Source organism: Scyliorhinus torazame, chromosome 13 (assembly GCF_047496885.1).
Source record: "Scyliorhinus torazame isolate Kashiwa2021f chromosome 13, sScyTor2.1, whole genome shotgun sequence".
NCBI classification, from domain to species: Eukaryota; Metazoa; Chordata; class Chondrichthyes; order Carcharhiniformes; family Scyliorhinidae; genus Scyliorhinus; species Scyliorhinus torazame.
This window is the reverse complement of record NC_092719.1, coordinates 181,707,479-181,725,339: the sequence shown is the minus strand read 5'-3', so window position 1 is coordinate 181,725,339 and position 17,861 is coordinate 181,707,479. Positions and strand designations below refer to the sequence as shown.

At 42.7% G+C, this 17,861-nt stretch overlaps 1 protein-coding gene and 1 long non-coding RNA gene across 10 annotated transcripts in view; one reads left to right on the top strand and one right to left on the bottom strand.

Moving 5' to 3' along the window:
* The window catches only part of fbxw12 (F-box and WD repeat domain containing 12), a 52,549-nt gene extending 42,789 nt beyond the window's left edge, over positions 1 to 9,760 (top strand). The window contains exon 12 of one of the 2 annotated variants that reach the window (XR_011934169.1): positions 9,283 to 9,760. The gene's annotated coding sequence lies outside the window, so the exon portion shown is untranslated. The remainder of the gene's footprint in view (positions 1 to 9,282) is intronic. The other variant, XR_011934168.1, reaches the window with a different exon arrangement.
* The window catches only part of LOC140388408 (uncharacterized), a 28,422-nt gene extending 14,952 nt beyond the window's left edge, over positions 1 to 13,470 (bottom strand). For 3 of the 8 annotated variants that reach the window (XR_011934177.1, XR_011934178.1, XR_011934170.1), the window contains exons 1-3: positions 13,419 to 13,470; positions 9,987 to 10,052; positions 3 to 6,690 (exon numbers count right to left, since the gene is read on the bottom strand). This is a non-coding gene — a long non-coding RNA (uncharacterized lncRNA). The remainder of the gene's footprint in view (positions 1 to 2; positions 6,691 to 9,986; positions 10,053 to 13,418) is intronic. The other 5 variants (XR_011934172.1, XR_011934173.1, XR_011934175.1 and 2 more) reach the window with 5 other exon arrangements.
* Positions 13,471 to 17,861: the final 4,391 nt, after the last annotated feature.

Sequence of the window (17,861 nt, the reverse complement as noted above, 5' to 3'; positions counted from 1 at the left end):
ACCTCAAAATCACAGTATCAAGAAAATGCTGTAACATTTCAGTAACTGCTGGAAACAAGATACACAAATATATAAAGAACATTAATGGAAATCTGAACTAAACATTTTTCATTTCTGCTGGCAAGCCTAACCTCATGTGAACTGAACATACTCCGTGACTTAACTCATATTTCCACCCTTTCAATACACTGATCTGTGTACCTCTTAATCAAAACACCAACTGCCCCGCTCCCCCCCGCTGACATTTACCATTCCTTAAAGAAGGCGATGAAGAACCTCCATCTCAAAAGGAGCCCCATCTCTGACCCCCAATGGCAAATTTTACTTTTTTCCAAATGAAGGAATTCCACCAAGTCACTTACCCACTCCGCCACCTTGGGCGATTCCAAATCCTGCGACCCTAATCACATCAACGATCAATCACAATTCCTAATCCTGCGTTACATAGTGCCTCCGTGCTATCGGAAGGGCAACAGCCAACACATCAGCCCCTCCCCCCTCCTTCACACTCGGATCTGCTGACACCCCAAGTATCGCCACCCATGGGCTCGCAACCACCCTCACCCCCAGAATCTCGGACATAGTCCCCACAAAGGACTTCCAAAACTCCTCCAACTTCGCGCAGGCCCAAAATATATGGGTGATTGGCTGGTCCCCTCGAGCACTGTCTGCATCCATCCCCTACCCCTGGAAAACACTGACTCACCCGTGACACTGTCATGTGCACTCTGTGTCCAACTTTAAACTGAACATAACATGTTCTAGGAGTTTTACAGCACAGAATGTGAATTAAATATTGTCTATCCATACTGAGAATTAAGATCCTGGGCAGTCCTCCAGAGTGAAATATCAGTCTACTCGCATGATCAAATGGATATGTTACAAAATAGTAACACATAGTAAAATAAAATTTTTTAAATGTACACAATGATAAATATATTCTATTTGAATTTTTTTTTAAAAATGCAAACTTCCAGTTCAAGAAACGTTTTATATATTCCCAAATAAAATATTTCCAACATCTGCAGTGATCATGTAGTGTTGAGGTACAGAAACAGGTTAATGACTCTTCAAATCCATGACAATGCTTTTCCCCATGGGCTACCTAGCTTAATCCCATTTTCCTGCTTGTTCTCTACAACTGTGTGATAGACTGGTGATGTTCTGGTTGGAAGACATCAATTTTGGGAAGTTTTGCTCGTGGCCCAGTGTGTCAGGAGCAAGAAGCTCACGGCAGTAAACTGAAATCACAAGGCTGCAGCGTTCTCTCTCCATTACGGTGTTCACCAGTAGCATGGCTCTACACCATAAAATTACTTCCCAGTGATAAAAGCACCAATCCTGTATGTCAAGAAATGAATCAGCACCATGCAATTAGGTTGTATTAGGAACATTTTACCGGATGAAGGCCCAGAGACTTTCATGTGAAAACATTTCAATTGTATGCTTCAGCTTATATTTGCACAAAAGCGGAGTATGATCATGCAAGACGAGCAAAGGGCAGTAAGGCTGCATGAATGATTCAGTGCATCAGCAGTAAAAGAGTAACAGTGGTTAAGGAGCACTTTGTGATAGCTACTTGGTATAAGAAAACATTGCATAACCTTATCTGGGTAGCTTTATTCTAGTCCATAATCTTTCTCCTCACCCTAGCGTTGCTAACATCATTCAGCCTGCTATCACCAATCTTTTCAGGGCTAGTGCCTCTTTTAGCATCCTATCTTCATTCAGTAAGTAAACCAGAATGGGCATGAATGAAAATGAACCATTTTGAAGGAATACGTTAATAGTAAACCTATTCCCTTGGCTTGCAGCCAAAAATAGACTTCTAAATGGCTGCTACAGGCTTTTAATTTCACACTCAAAAATGTTAATGGGGTCTCTTACATTGTACAATCTGTACGTGAATAGGAATGTCGACTGATATTTTCCACTGTTTGCTATCTTTATCAAAAGAAGACAGGAGAACAGTGCAGTCCACTAAGTTTTATACCTGTCCATAAACAATGAGATACCCCTCTCCAGCTAAGATGAGGGAAGATTGGAGAAAAGAATGGGGAATAAAAACAACAATATTTGGGGCAGAGTCAGAAAGAGAAAATTCAAGAACCTGTCAAAAAGAGGACATCCAAATTGTTTTAGCTAGAAATTTGGGAGGCTGTGTTGAAAATGTCCAATTTTGGTGTACGATATGGTAATTCCACAAAAATAATATTCTACACAGCCAGGCATAATAAAGCAAACCTAATACAACCGTTGATGTGATTAGAATAGTACAGTACTGTGGCATAATGCAAGAAATTAACACAATGGAAGCAGTACCTTCAACAAAGTTAACAAAATGCATTAAAGTAAAGAGGTCAAGGAGTCAAAGAGTAATTCTATATTTCAACACATTACAATGCTGAGATCAGGATTACAGAAATAGCTGCAAGCAGGATTGATTTATAGTTCTTTCAATGCAGTTAATATTTCTCTCCCATCATATGAATGCAAGAATATATTTGGACAGGGAAAGACCAGCTGTCCCATCAAACATGCCCCACACAGTTGTAATGCCATCAGGTAGCACGGTAGCTTGGTGGTTAGCACAGTTGCTTCACAGCTCCAAGGTCCCAGGTTCGATTCCCAGCTTGGGTCAGTCTGTGTGGCATCTGCACGTTCTCCCCGTGTGTGTGTGTGTGGGTTTCTTCTGGGTGCTCTGGTTTCCTCCCACAGTCCAAAGATGTGGGGGTTAGGTGCATTGGCCATGCTAAATTGCCCTTAGTGTCCAAAAAGGTTAATTGGGGTTACTGGGTTAAGGGGATGGGGTGGAGGAGGTGCGTGTTTGAGTGAGGTGCTCTTCCCAAGGGCCGGTGCAGACTTGATGGGCCGAATGGCCACCTTCTGCATTGTAAATTCTATGAAATCATATTAATAGGATTCAGTTTCTTCTGGATGTATCAGCTGCATGCCTTTCCATTTCAGAAGATGACAAATCTTTTATATTTGTTACACATGAGGATGAATTTAATTAAAATGTGCAATCATATAGGTGGCCACAGCAAATATTCATTCAGGTGGTATAGCAACAGTTATTTTGTGTTAATAAAAATAGAAAATGTTGGAAATACTCAGCAGTTCAGGCAACATCTGTGGAGAGAGAAAAACAAAGTTAATGTTTATTTTCCTTTGTGCATGCTGACAATTAGGAATAATTTTACTTTTAACCAGGTATTCATGCTAGGTCTTGTACCAAAGACAACATTACATTTTCCACACAGAACTACGTGCAGTGAAATAACTTGCATTTGTATGTGGATCTAGGATAGTAAAACATCTCAAGGCACTAAAACGGGACAGCGAGATGGAAAGGTTCAGGAAGAAAACTTAAGAGTTTAGGGCCAAGCGAACTGAAACACAGCTTTCAATTGAACAATTGAAATTGTGGATAAAATTGTGAATTGTGGCAAGAATAGGAAGAGAACAGAGATCTCAGCGGTACATACAGTTGGAGGAGATGACAAGATGACAGTGGTAGGAGAGGGGCGAGGACATCAGAGGACTTGAAAACAAATATGAGGGTTTTAAAATTAAGGTGTTGTTAGACCAGGTGCTAGTAAGGTAAGCAAGCAGAGGGACGATGGATAAATGAACTTGGGAGTGAGTCAAAATATGAGCAGCAGAATTTGAAATGAGGACATGTATGAAAGATGAGAGAATGGGAAACTGACTAGGAAACTTGACCATTCCAATGTAATATCAGTAACAAAGACATGGATGAGGGTTTCAACAATAGATAAGGTGAGGCAGTTACCCAGGTAGAAGAAGGCAGTTAGTGATTGTGTGGTTATGTGGCTCAAACACAACATTATGGTTGCGAACGGTCTCACTCAGCTTAAGACATTTGCCAGGGATGGAAACAGTATCAGAAAATGCAAGGACCTCAGTCTTTCCTGTAATTAGTTGGAAGAAATATTTACTCATCTAATATGGGATGTCAGGTAAGTAGTGTGACAATCAAAGACGTTGGAAGAGTCCCCATAGAGGTGGCGGTGAGATAGAGTGGAGTATTGTGACAGACATGTGCAACCTAATATGTTTTGGTATGATATTGATGGACAGCTTATATAGAGAAATAGAAGGGGGCCAAGGATAGATTTTTAGGGAACTCCAAAGATTAACATTCCATGAGTAAAAGGAGTGATATTGATGGTGATTTCCTGGCCACGATTCGATAGATTAAAATGGAAGTATCACACAGCCGGATAATGGAGGAGAGTGAAAGGGGATATTGTGGCCTACTGTGTTGAGGGCTGCAAGTAGGTCAGAAACATAAAAATAGAAGACCATTCGGCCCTTCGAGCCTGCTCCGCCATTCATTATGATCATGGCTGATCATCCAACTCAATCGCCCAATCCCACTTTCCCCCATATCCTTTGACCCCTTCACCCTAAGTGGTGTATCTTGTTTCTTGAAAACATACAATGTTTTGCATCAACAACTTCCTGTGGTAACGAATTCCAACGGTCGACCACTCTCTGGGAGAAGAATTTTCTCCTCGTCTCTGTCCTAGATGGTCTATCCCGTATCTTCAGACTGTGACCCATGGTTCTGGACACACCCACCATTGGGAACATCCTTCCTCCATCTACCCTGACTAGTCCTGTTAGACTTTTATAGGTTTCTAGGAGATTTCCCCCCGCCCCCACAGCCCCTCATTCTTCTGAACTCCAGCGAACACAATCCTAGCTGATTCAATCTCTCCTCATACGTCAGTCCCACATCCCAGGAATCAGTCTGCTAAACCATCTACTCCCTCTGGAGCAAGAGCATCCTTTCTCAGATAAGGAGACTGAAATTGCACACAATATTCTAGATGTGGCCTCACCAAGGCCCTGTATAATTACAGCAAAACATCCCTGCTCCTGTACTCGAATTCTCTCACTATGAAGGCCAACATACCATTTGCCTTCTTTATCGCCGGCTGTACCTGCATGCTTATACATGCTAGATGAGGGATAAATTATGGTCAGAGCCAGAAAAAGCGCCATTTGCGACTATGACAAGCACAATTTCAGTACTGTAGCTGAGCCAGAAACATGATTAAAGGAAAGATATGCGCAAATTTAGCAAGCAACAGGGCATTCAAAGCCCAAGAGAAAAGAGAGGTTGGAAATTGGACAAAAGCGCGCAAGAAAGGAGTAAAGGAGAGGTTTTTTGAGAAGAGGTGATGGGAGCAGATTTGAAGGCAGAGGGAAGAATACCTGATGAGAGAGAACCATTAACATCAGCTAATATAGGGCCAGAAAATGGAAGTTAATTGGTCAGCAGTTTGGTCGGAATAGAACTGAGGAAGCAAAAGGGAGATTTTATGGTTAAGATGAGGTCGGAGAGCATGTTACAGGAGATGGGATAGAATCTAGAGAAAAAACATCAGGGCTAGGGTAGTTTGTCCTGATGGGCAGGAAGCGAGAGAGGCAGCTGAACAGATAATCTCCATGTTTGCTCACATAACAAGCTAAATAATAGGAAGTCTCATGAACCTCTTTTATCCTCAATGATTTACCTGATTATCTGCCAAAACCGTTTTGGCATAGTCTTGTGTCAAATATTATCTTGTTCCACAAGCCACCGCCAATCTCCTTCTGTCTTATGCAAGTCAGATTCATAGCCAAAGATAGTAATTTAATTTGTAAATTCTATTCTACTTATCTTCATTCTCAGATCTTCATTCTCAGACCTTAAGTGTTAAGTCAAAATTTATCTCCATTCAATTTCCATTAACCACCACAGAGGTTGTTTGGCTATAGTGGATAATGTAGGTTCCACTGCAAAACAAACTATTTGCCTATAAATCTGTTAACATGCTTTCCTGTATTCCTCCCAGATACAATTTAACAGAGAGGATTCAATACATGCACCATGTCACACTGTCCAAAAATAACTCCAATAATACGAGGAAAGCAACATTACAGTATATCATAGGCAGCTGCCAAACATTAACATGATGTGGAGATGCCGGCGTTGGACTGGGGTGAGCACAGTACGAAGTCTTACAACACCAGGTTAAAGTCCAACAGGTTTGTTTCGATGTCACTAGCTTTCGGAGCGCTGCTCCTTCCTCAGGTGAAACATTAACATGTTACTGATGCGTCAGCTGTGACTCAGCAATTTCCCCTCTGAGCCAGAAGGTTGTGGGTTCAAATCCTACTCCAGGACTAGTGCACAAAAGTCTCGGCGGACACTCCAGTGCACTACTGAGTGGTGCATTGTTGGAGGTGTTGTCTTTCAGATGAAACGTTAAATCGAGGACCTCCAAGCCCTCTCAGTTGAACGTAATTATTTTGAAAAAAAAGAATACATCCCTGCCCGATATTTATCCTTTAATCAACTTCACGAACAGATTATCTGATCATTTATCATTGGTCAGTGTGGTAGTGAGCTGTGAGCTAATTGGCTGCCAGGTTTCCTACATTACAACTATACTTCAAAAGTATTTCATTGGCTGTAAAGTGCTTTGAGACGTCCAGTAGTCGTGAAAGGCATTTTATAAATGTGCCATTTTTGATGGTCTTGATCAGTTGTCATACAAGATTTGATGACAATTTCTCAGGTCAGCTTTACTCACAAACGTGCTACGGATGGAATTTATGTTCAGCTAGCAGTTCATCAGTCTTACAGCTTTAATCTTCCCTATACTGGGCCATCTGCAAAGGCAAAGTCGGAAAAAAGACAAGATGCAGTTATTGCCCCTAACCTGCAAACTCTGAAATTCTTTTGAGACTATTCAAAACAAAATGTAGAACATTTAGTTATCTTAAAACATGCCACTAAGCATCTGCAATGGCAAGACTTCCCAATTCATTACAATAAATAGAATTGATAGAACTTTGAATCAAAAGCTAAAAGCCAAAACAGTCAAATGTAAATCAGATAAATTCATATTTAAACATTACAGATCAAACTCTACTTTGAAAACTGTGTTTAGCTCTGGTTAGTGACAAATCCTGAAGGCAGCCCAAAGAACACCACATGACTGTTCCATTGTGTCAAGGCTGGAGTTATCAGAAAGACCAGGAAAAGCAAAACCGGGCTCACCAGCTGAGAAACCAGGCATCTGAAGTAACCTTATAGAAGTGCAAGATGGTTGCGGGAATAGAAAAAAGTTAATTTCCAACAGTACTTTAAATTAAATTGCATGAGAGTGAACAACATGCAAAACTGATTTCCAAATAGGATACTGAAGAGGAAAAACACCAGTGTTGTTTAAAAAGCTGCTCATTACAACGAAAGGCAGAGGAGATACTTCGGGATCATTTTGGTAGGTGTGCCGAACGGCCTTATTCATCTGCAATTATACGGTGGTTAGCACTAGTGCTAGGTCCAATATTTATTTTTAATGGGATGTTATCGTGCTTTTACATAAAAAGTAAAACTATAACTGTTCATGCATCCATGGGGAAGCTAAAGCTTAAAACTGACAATTATCCATTTGGTATCATTACACTGTCTTTCTGGAACAGTTTAGAATTTATTCTATAGATTGAGGGCTAGCTGCTTATTTTATAAGAGCTACCCGTATCCTATATTAAAACAGCCTCAAGTTGTTAATGTGCCCATGACTGTCTCAATATACTGCATTCAATTTCTAAAACGTAACATTTTTCTTGCACCAATTAATTTACAATACACTTCTAAATGAAGTTATTTATTGCACACTTAGGAATTTCAAAATATTTGTACATATTTCTATTTATCCATGTACACATCTATACAAACTGCACACCAGCAACAAATGTTTTCTTACTTTGTTATTGCTTGTAGAAAAGTGAATTGAATTATAAAGCAGAACATCTTCCTTTGTTATTCTAGCATTTTTTTAATTAGGAAGAAGGTACCCAAATCCACCTCTTTGCAGATTTCTCATTAAAGTAGCTACATCTAGTTTTAGAAGATAATTTTTCATGAGTATTTGTTGACTCATTTTTTTAAAATGCAAAAGTAAGTAGGGAACTGGTCCCTTTATCCAAGTTCATTCTGCCTGTCTTCAGGTCATCTGAATTATTTATGATAAATAACATACATTTATTTCAATTTACACTTAGCAACTGCGCTGAACTTCTCATTGTGCTTTTGGGACTGTCGCAGTGACAAAATTGAAAATAAATTTGTTGCGTCAGTACTACTAACCTTTTACTGGTTTCATGTTATCTTGTTGTGCAAAAGCAATTTAGGCTTTGAGGTCTTTTGGCACAGCTTCAATGTTTCAGAATCCACATGCTTTATACAAAGTAGTCGCCATTGAATCATAAATATTTATAGTGCACATCAAGTTTGCACCAACCCTCCGAAAGAGCACCTCACTCAGGATCACTCTCCCACCCTATCCCCGTTACGTTCCAGGTGACCATAGGCTGCTTTCCCCTTTGGGGGGCAGAGCTGACTGGTGGCGATTTAACCCGGGCATCACCATACCTCAGGCGAGGGGCAAGGTTGAGAAGGTAGGGCCTTCATGAAGAACCTCAGTCGGTACAGGAATTGAACCTGCGCGGTTGGCCTTGCTCTGCATCGCCAACTAGCGGTCCAGCTGAGCTAAACCAAATGTTTAGGTTTACATGCTTTATAATACTGTGGATAGCAGCAAAGATTGGGGGTGGGGCTGGAAATGCATTTTCAGAGAATGTTTACAATTTCTAAAACCTACGATCCATAATTGTCCCCAAGCCACGGTAGCAGTGGTTAGCACTGTTGCTTCACAGCGCCAGGGTCCCAGGTTCGATCACTGTCTGTGTGGAGTTCTGTGTGGAGTCTGCACTTTCTGCCTGTGTCTGCGTGGGTTTCCTCTGGTGCTCTGGTTTCTTCCCACTAATCCCAAAAGACATGCTTGTTAGGTGAATTGGACACTCTGAATTCTCCCTCAGCGTACCCAAACAGGCATCGGAATATGGCGACTAGGAGCTCTTTTCACAGTAACTTCATTGCAGTGTTAATGTAAGCCTACTTGTGACAAAAAAGATTATATTACTGTGTTGGCTTAATTCTTTTTAATGTGAAAATGAGTAAGAAACGGATTCACCCATTCAAGGCCTGCCCCCTGGTCATCTGAACAAACCGAATAGAAACTAGCATACAAAATTTCAAGGAAAATGCAACTTTTTTGACAGATGATACAAAGAATATTTCTTAGATTTTTGACAGATTATATATACATGTTATTTTAATTGTGTCTAAAATATGTTTGGATTTATTTCAAAATTAAATGACATTGGAACCTTAATTTTTCTTTGATTTATTCACAGGATGTGAGCATCATTGTCAAGGCCATCATTTATTACTCTATCCCTAATTTCCCTTGAGAAGATAGTGGGCTGCTCTTCTTTAACTACTGCAGCCTACCTACGTTGTACTGTTGTCATAAGAGCTTTTCAAAATATGACAAGTCAAGCATTCGAAACAGGAAGCAGACATCTGGAAACTAAAATCGGAAGAACTAACCAACTAAAAAAAATATTTTAAATTTGCTCACAAAAGAAAAACGGCTGATTTTGGTGATATTTTTGGATCATCTCATTCTCATATTGACTTTATCGTCTTGAGATATGCTTACTGAGCTGTCAGAATCATGGCACTATGCAGGATACATGCTTGCATCAACAATAATGTGCATTTATATAGCACCTTTAACAAAATTAAAAGCATTCAAAAGGGACCTGCATGAATGCTTTGTCGGAGGAGAATAAATCCTTTCACCCTCTCTGCACCTTGTCTTACTGTTTTATATGCTCTGCTAATCCATTTATAATGTATTAAAATCAGTAGTTGTTAATTACATGCTGCCATATCTGTCACCAATCTTCATTTGGGAATTATACAAAAGCATTAAAACATCATCCAAGTCATATATAACTTGCAAATCTATCACCATTCCCGGAAGTCCATATCTAAGAGAACTGTGGCAGTATTATCAGCATATGGGCTGCCTAGGTTCAAGAAGGCGACTCACCACTATATTTTCAAGGACAGTTAGTGATGGGCAAATAACACCGTTCCTGCCAGCAACATCCATATACTGTGAATGAATAAATAAAAAAAAGCACAGATAAAACTGCTGCCATTTGAATTATTGTAGCTGTGCTAAAGTAAAAAGGATTTACATTTACATAGCACCTTTCAGAACCACAGGACTTCCCAAAGCATCTTACAGACAATGAAGTACTTTTAAGTGTAGAATCTGTTGTAAGGTAGGAACACGACAGATAATTTGCACAAAGCAAGCTCCCACATACAGAAATGTGAGATGATCTGTTTCACTGAAGTAGATTATGGGATAAATATTGGCCAGTACACTGGGGAGAATTCCCCTTCTCATCTTCAAAAGAGTGCTATAATCTTTTATGGGCACCTGAGAGGGAGGTCTGAGCTCAATTTAATGCAATGTCTAAAAAAAAAGCACATCCAACAGTGCAGCACTCCCTCCATGCTGCACTGGACTGTCAGCCATGATTTTTGTGCTTTATGAAATTAAAGAATAACCTTCAGACCTGGAAGTGAGAGCACGATCAACAGATGACACTGTAAAGTCACCATAGTCCCTGATGACCATCGGCTGCTTTTCCCTTTGAGGGGGAGAGCTGACTGGTGGTTTAACCTGAGGATCACCACACCTTATGCGAGGGGAAAAGGTTGAAAAGGTGGGCCTTCATGAATAACCTATGTAGATGACACTACATAGTTTGCTGCACCCATAAACACTCCTGCTTGTCCTTGTGCACTGGTTTTATAACCATGTTGTGTCAACTGTCATAGAATGGTTACAGCACTGAAGACAACCATTCAGCCTGCCGCGCCTGTGTGATTCACCTAGTTCCACTCCCTACTCTCTCCCCATAGCCCTGTAATTCTTTTCTCTTCAGATAATTGGTCAATCTACATTTGAAAGCCACAAATGAATCTGCCTTCAGCACTCTCAGTTCATTGCACATCCTAACCATTGACGGCGTAAAAATGTTTTCATCGTGTCACCTTTACTTCTTATGCATATCACCGTCAAGCAATACTCTGATTCTTCATCCTTCTACCAACGGGATCAATTTCTCCCTATCATTTTGCCCATATTTTGAACACCTTTATGAAATCTCTTTATCTTCTCTTCAATCTATCTATATAACTGAAGATCATCATTCCATTCACCATTATCAGGTATCTTTTCTGCACCCACTATTAAGTCTTCACAGCCTTCCTGAAATGTGGTGCCCAGAGCTGGATAAATACTCCATTTGTGGCCGAACCTGTGTTTTTGTACTCCATCCCCCCCCCCGTCCCCACTTACAAAGCCCAAGATCCTATATGCTTTATTACTGTTTCCTCAACTTCTGACATTTTCAATGATTTGTGCACAAATACCCCAGGTCATTCTGCTCCTGCAGCCCCGTAAGAACTGTACACTTTATTTGATATTGTCTCTCCTCCTTCACCCTGCCACAGCACAGCGGCACAGTGGTTAGTACTGCTAAGTCACAGCCAGGAACCCGGATTCAATTCCAGCCTTGGGCGAGTCTGTGCAGTGGAGTTTGTACTTTCTCCGTATCTGCATGGGTTTCATCGGGGTGCTCTGGTTTCCTCCCACAGTCCAAAGATGTACAGGTTAGGTGGACTGGCCATGTTAAATTGCTTCCTAGTGTCCTTTGCATCCATTCCACATGCCTGGCTATGTCCTTTTGAAGTTCTACATTATCTTTCTCACACTTCACAATAGTCCCAAACCTTTGGTCATTTGCAGCTCTGAAATTGCACCATGCACATCCAAAGCTAGGTGATTAATAATAATAATAAATCGCTTATTGTCACAAGTAGGCTTCAAATGAAGCTGTGAAAAGCCCCTAGTTGCCACATTCTGGCGCCTGTTCGGGGAGGTCGGTACGGGAATTGAACCCGTGCACAATTTAACATGTTCTGCATTACAAGCCAGCTGTTCAGCAGGAAAAACAGGGTCCTAACAAGACATTTGATGTAGCCCACTGTTCATTCTCCAAGCTGAAAAGCAACCATTCACCACTACTCTCTGTTTACTGTCAATCAACCAATTTCATATCCATGCTGCACCGATCCCTTTCATTCCATGAGCTGTATCTTTGCTCACAAGCCTGTAGGGCACATCAAATAAAGTTTGAAATCCATATAGACAATTTGCACTCTTTGAAATGCTCTTCTACCCAATACAAAATACCAAATGAGTTCTACAGCTACACTGCACTTTCACAGTGACACATGATAACTAATTCACGCCATCACGCCAATGTAAACATGCAGTAAAATTGACTTATCCACATGCACTCTAAATAAAGGTTTTGACTTAGAATGCCTTTTTATAAAATGTAGGTTTTGCCCGTCTAAATGTTAAGTCTTACTGAGCAATTGATCTTCCCTTACTTAAGTTACTAATTTGAGAATTCAATTAATTTTAAGGGGAGCTTAGGAAAGCATTTTATAATCTATATTTTCCCATCCAGTCATCCACAAAGCTTCAATTTTCACTTGGCGCAGGCTGACCGGTGCCGAACCCAATTCATATTTCTTCTTCATGGATGCAGTAGTCGTTCAGAGCGGCGAAGCTAAACTTGCAGGATGACCTTCACCCATTTGCAGGACCAATTGATGTGAAGTATTTGGAAGTTACGCCTTTCCATTCCGTTAACACAGCGACTTGTCGGATCTTTCAAGATAACCTTGTTAATGGTGCACTGGCAACTTTGGCGGGGGGAGGGAGGGGTGTGATTCCAATTATAAAGCGGCGATCTAATTCACTTCAGCGTGGAAGGGTTTACTCGTCGAATTGTTTCGCTTCTTATTCGTCTCCATTAAAATCAGAGCCCGGTGGCTGCAAAAGCGCCAAATCCGCCTGCTCAAGGCCAAGGTCTTCACTGCAGACCCACGCCAGGCCGGAAGCTACGTCAGAGCCGGGTGATTGACGGATTCGAGCAGCCAATCACAGAACGGCAGGAAGCCGCCCCCAATCAGAACACAGCGGCCAGCTGCCAGCCCCCAATCAGAGCAGGGCCCGCTGGGGTAGGCGGGATTTCCGGCGGAGGTCCCGGGCCAGCGGCGAGCGCGCCTGGCCAGCCACTCAAAAGGGGAATCGACGGGGAGTTGCGCTTCTCCTCCCTTCCCGGCCGGGTCCGCCGGGACCACCCTTCTAACACCGCCGGCTGATGTTCGGCGCCGCACCGGGCAGGCGGTGCGGGATTCCCCCCGCCGCCAAAAGTCGGCAGAAACTTTCCGCTGCCGGATTGAAAAAAAAAATGGCGCCTCTGGTCGGAATGTTTTACGCGTGAACCGTCTCTCCCAAGTCAAACAATTCCTCCCTTCCGCTGGGAAGCTGTGCGTTTGAACGGTACCCCGCCGCCCGATCACAGCCTCTGGCCGGTCACACTCTTACCTGCCGCCGCCTCACCGCACTCCAGATCTCAGCCTCACTATCGGGTCCGCGCGCCCCACGTGACCTGGAGCCCACAGCGCAGGCGCCAAACCGTCTCCTGGTTGCGCCCCCTGCAGTCTCCAATGTGCAACACGGTCCACATCGCTGAAGCTAGAGCGTTACTGAGAGAAGATTATTTATTAAGCAACATTTTAAAAATGAAAATCGCTTATTGTCACAAGTAGGCTTCAAATGAAGTTACTGTGAAAAGCCCCTAGTCGCCACATTCCAGTGCCTGTTCGGGGAGGCTGGTACGGGAATATTTATAACCGTGCTGCTGGCCTGCCTTGGTCTGCTTTCAAAGCCAGCGATTTAGCCCTGTGCTAAACCAGACCCCGAAGGGGGCAAGGGAATTATTATTAAACAACACTTATTAAACTACTTTCACATCATTAGACCAAGGGATTTTTTTTGCAGGAACAGAGCCCCTGTAAATACTTGTGCTTTACTGTTGATGTTCATACATTTATTGTTCAGTTTTTTTGCACCAACTCAAAAAGAAAACAACCGCAAATAAACATTTCAGAACATTGAAAACCTGTTCCTGCTCCCCCGTTCCATTGATCAACAAGTTAAATAAAACAGTGGTGGACTCATGGGCAGAAAATAATTAGTTGCCTCTTCCACTAACTTTCTAAATGCCCCTATACAGACAAGTTTGATATGGCTGCAGAGAGAATTTGCTAAAAACATTAATATAGGGGTATGACGGACTGAAGGTTTGTTAGACTTGCACAGACTCCATTGTGTTTTAAACGGGCTGTTTAGCACAGGGCTAAATCGCTGGCTTTGAAAGCAGGCCAGCAGCACGTTTCAATTCCCGTAACAGCCTCCCCGAACAGGCGCCGGAATGTGGCGACTAGCGGCTTTTCACAGTAACTTCATTTGAAGCCTACTTGTGACAATAAGCGATTTTCATTTCATTTCATTTGTGGGCTGAAATGTAACAAATGCAATTCATTGCAAATTTGTCATTTTCAGGGCAAAATCGGATTTTAAAATCCCAATGGTAAAGAAACGAGATCTCAGGGTGTAAACACATCTTTAAATGAAAGATTGCTATGGACCCAAGATGATTTACCACCATCCCCAGATCTACATATGGAATGCTATATGTCCATTCGTGCCTGTGCCAACTCTTTTAAAGAGCTGTCCAAATTAGTCCCACTCCTAGCTCTGTCCCTTTAACCCTGTAAAGGTTTCCCTTCAGGAAATTACACAAATCCCTTTTGAAAGTCACTAATAAATTACTTCCATCACCCTTTCAGGCAATACATGCCAGATCATGGCTTGCTATATATTTTTTCTCTCATGTTGCTTCTGGTACTTTGCCCACTGTCTGGTTGCTAACCCTTCTATCATGATTCTGAACAATTTATCAAAATCTCTCTACTGTAAAATGGATGTTTAATAGCCCCAAGTTCTGGAATACCCTTCCTACACTGCTCTACCTCACTTTCCTCCTTCATGACTCCTTAAAACCTACTTATTTAACCAAGATTTTGATCATTTGATCTAACATCTTATATGGGTTGATATCATATTATGTTTTCTAATGCTCCTATAAAACATCTCGGTATTTTTTACTTATTCCATTGCTGTATAAATATAAGTAGTTAAGGAGAACAACCCAGCTTCCCCATTCTACTGATGAATTCCGCATCCCTCGCACCATTCTATTAAATATATACTGCACCATTTCCAAGACTAACATCCATCCTAAAGTGTGGTGCCTAGAATTGAACATCCTGCTCCAGCTGAGGCTTAACTGGTGCTTCCCGCACCAGCCTCCCCGAACAGGCACCGTGGCGACTAGGGACTTTTCACAGAAACTTGATTTGAAGCCTACTTGTGACAATAAGTGAAAATCATATAAAAGTTGAACATAACTTCTTTGCTTTTATCCTCGTATGCTGCTATAAAAAAAAGCAAAGATTTCACAGCCTTCTCAATGTCTTCTGCAACCTTCAAAGATGTGTAGACATTAATTTCCAGGTCTCTTAACCACCACCTTAAATATTGTATCACCCAAATTATTTTGATTCTTCTGACCAGATGAATCACTTCACACTTGTGTCAAATTTCATCTGCCAGTCTGCCTGGTTCAACAGCTGCCAACGTCTTCGTGAAGATTGTTATCCTCCTCATTGTTTATTACATTTCTAACTTTCGTGCCATGTGTAAACTTTGACGACCCAAGTGCAGGTCATTAATTTTTTTTAAAAATATATTTTATTAAAGTTTTCAAACACAATTTTTTCCCTTACAAATCAAAGAAATAAAAGTAACATGATAACTGCAAAATAACATTGTGTAACTAACATGGTAAACTAACCAAATAACACGAAGTAATACTCCCCCCCCCCCGCCCCCTCTCCCCCTCCAAAAACCCAAACAATTTACCCCCCCCCCCGGGTTGCTGCTGCTGGCCATCTATCTTCCCTCTAACGTTCCGCTAGGTAGTCAAGGAACGGTTGCCACCGTCTGGTGAACCCTTGAGCCGATCCTCTCAGCGCAAACTTCATCTCTAGTTTTATGAACCCCGCCATATCGTTTATCCAGGCCTCCAGTCCGGGGGGTTTCGCTTCCTTCCACATGAGTAAAATCCTACGCCGGGCTACTAGGGACGCAAAGGCCACGACATCGGCCTCTTTCGCCTCCTGCACTCCCGGCTCATCCGCTACTCCAAATATAGCTAACCCCAGCCTGGCTTGACCCGGACCTTCACCACCTTCGAGGTCACTCCCCTCCAATACCCCTCCAGTGCCGGACACAACCAAAACATATGTGTGTAGTTCGCCGGGCTTCCGCCGCACCTCCCACACTTGTCCTCCACTCCGAAGAACCTGCTCAACCTTGCTCCCGTTATGTGTGCTCTATGCAGCACCTTAAATTGGATCAGGCTAAGCCTGGCACACGAGGAAGAGGAATTTACCCTGCTTAGGGCATCAGCCCACAAACCCTCCTCAATCTCCTCCCCAAGCTCTTCTTCCCATTTTCCCTTCAATTCGCCCACCAACTCCTCCCCCTCTTCTCTCATCTCCCGGTATATCTCTGACATTTTGCCCTCCCCGACCCACACCCCCGAAAGCACCCTGTCCTGGATCCCTTGTGTCGGGAGCAGCGGAAATTCCCTGACCAGTTGTTTTGTGAACGCTCTCACCTGTATATATCTAAAGAGATTTCCCCGGGGCAGCTCATACTTTTCCTAAAGCGCTCCCAAGCTCGCAAACGTCCCGTCTATAAATAAATCTCCCACTCTCCTGATTCCTACCCGGTGCCAGATCTGGAATCCTCCATCCAGCCTCCCTGGGGCAAACCTATGGTTGTTCCTGATCGGGGACCACACCGAGGCTTCCAGCACACCCCTCTGTCGCCTCCATTGCCCCCAGATACTTAATGTTGCCGCCACCACTGGGTTTGTGGTAAATTTTTTTGGGGAGAGCGGTAGTGGCGCCGTCACCAGCGCTTTTAAACTCGTCCCTTTGCAGGACTTCATCTCCAACCTTTTCCACGCCGCTCCCTCTCCCTCTATCATCCATTTGCGAATCATCGCCACATTGGCGGCCCAGTAGTAGTCGCCCAAATTCGGCAACGCCAGTCCCCCTCTGTCTCTGCTATGCTGTAGGAACCCCCTCCTTACCCTCGGGGCCTTCCCTGCCCACACGAAGCTCGTGATGCTCCTATCTATTTTTTTAAAGAAGGCCTTAGTGATCAGTATAGGGAGACATTGGAACACAAATAGGAACCTCAGGAGGACCATCATCTTAATTGCCTGCACTCTGCCCGCCAGTGACAGCGGCTGCATGTCCCACCTTTTGAAATCCTCTTCCATTTGTTCCACCAGTCATGTCAGATTGAGTCTGTGTAAGGTTCCCCAGCTCCTGGCTATCTGAATCCCCAGGTATTGGAAGTTTCTTTCCACTCTCCTTAGCGGTAGGCCACCTATCCCTCTACTCTGGTCCCCAGGGTGTATCACAAAAAGCTCACTCTTTCCCATGTTAATCCTGTATCCCGAGAAATCTCCAACCTCCCTCAATATCTGCATGACCTCTGTCATCCCCCCCACTGAGTCCGTCACATACAGCAGTAGGTCATCCGCGTAGAGTGACACTCGGTGTTCCTCTCCCCCTCTAATCACCCCTCTCCATTTTCTGGAGTCTCTCAGCGCTATGGCCAGTGGTTCGTGCAGGTCATTAATATATATCAAAAAGAACAGTGATGTAATACCACATCACGGAGAACACCATTGTATTTTTCCCTCTAGTTTCAAAAACCTCTGTTCACCACTACCTCTCTGCTTTCTGTCCCTTAGCCAATTTCATATCAACATTGCCACTGTCTCTTTACTCTCGTGGGCTTTAATTTTACTAGCAAGTCTATTATGTAGTATTTTGTTAAACA